The sequence below is a fragment of the Mus caroli genome, chromosome 8, assembly GCF_900094665.2.
Source record: "Mus caroli chromosome 8, CAROLI_EIJ_v1.1, whole genome shotgun sequence".
NCBI lineage: Eukaryota > Metazoa > Chordata > Mammalia > Rodentia > Muridae > Mus > Mus caroli.
In genome coordinates this window covers 11457433-11458436 of record NC_034577.1, presented here as the reverse complement: position 1 = coordinate 11458436, position 1004 = coordinate 11457433, and the positions used below count along the sequence as shown (strand labels likewise).

Below are 1004 nucleotides of genomic sequence, written 5' to 3'. Positions count from 1 at the left end.
TCCTCAGCTCTAAGCAGGAGCCCACAGACTTCTCTGGGACCCAGCTTTACTTTTCGTTAGCTTCCATGAAAATGGGGAAACTTGACTCTTCCTTTTACTTTATTTCTAGCTTANCAGACTTCATAGAAAGCCTACCATGTCCACGGCAGTGCAGAAAGCCGTGTGAGCGAAGAGGATAAAAATAATTTAAACAGATTAGAGGAGTAAACACATGCTTGAACTGACAAGAGCCCGAGGCCACAGAGATAGAGAGCGACCTGCAAAGGAGAAGAGAGGGCAGCCAGAGAGGCCTCCACCAGGGAACATGTGGCCAGGGCCCTGAGGGGTGACCATGCCCTAGACAGAGGTCAGGTGACATGGTGGTGGGAACATGGTGTGCAGTGCAGGGCTACCCTGTGAAGGTTGAAGTCACACCAGAAACTTCCTGGCTGACCCAGGGGTCTTGGAACACTACTACCTACCCCTTCCCCTACCCGTGCCTCCAAGGGTCATCTGAAGGTCATGAACTTTGGGCTTTGGGTGGGAAGGTTGGAACTGAGACAGGAGAGTTACAAACCATATCAGCACTGACTCCTCGGGATGGGAGGAAGTGAGCAAGTCTGGGTGAAATTTTCCCAAGAGATNGTCAAGAGGTGTTAGAGCATCACAGGAATCAAACGTGTTCATCTCNTGCCTGCCCTCACCCCAAGAAAATAACCCCCCACCCCCACCCCGTGCCTCATTTGGTCATCTCTGCACAGTTGCCCAGAGGCAGTTTTCCTACATCTCTGTGACGCTTGATTTCCCAGATAAGACACAAAGAACTGGTCAAGCCTGAGCCTTGGCTGTTCTTAGAGAAACCTGCAGCCCAGCCCTGAGGTCACCCCTCAGATGCACTCACAGGGGTGGGAGCTCAGTCTGGGAACATAGGGGGTAGCTCAAAAAGGAGACTGCCCCCACTCCAGTCCTCCATGATCAATTCCAGTCATGATAGTGGGATCACAAAGTTACAGAGCTGACGGAAG

At 51.7% G+C, this 1004-nt stretch overlaps 1 protein-coding gene across 1 annotated transcript in view; it reads right to left on the bottom strand.

The window, feature by feature from the left end:
* LOC110300124 (myomesin-2-like) overlaps positions 1-1004 on the bottom strand; it is a 70168-nt gene that overhangs the window by 65827 nt on the left and 3337 nt on the right. The window lies entirely within an intron of this gene.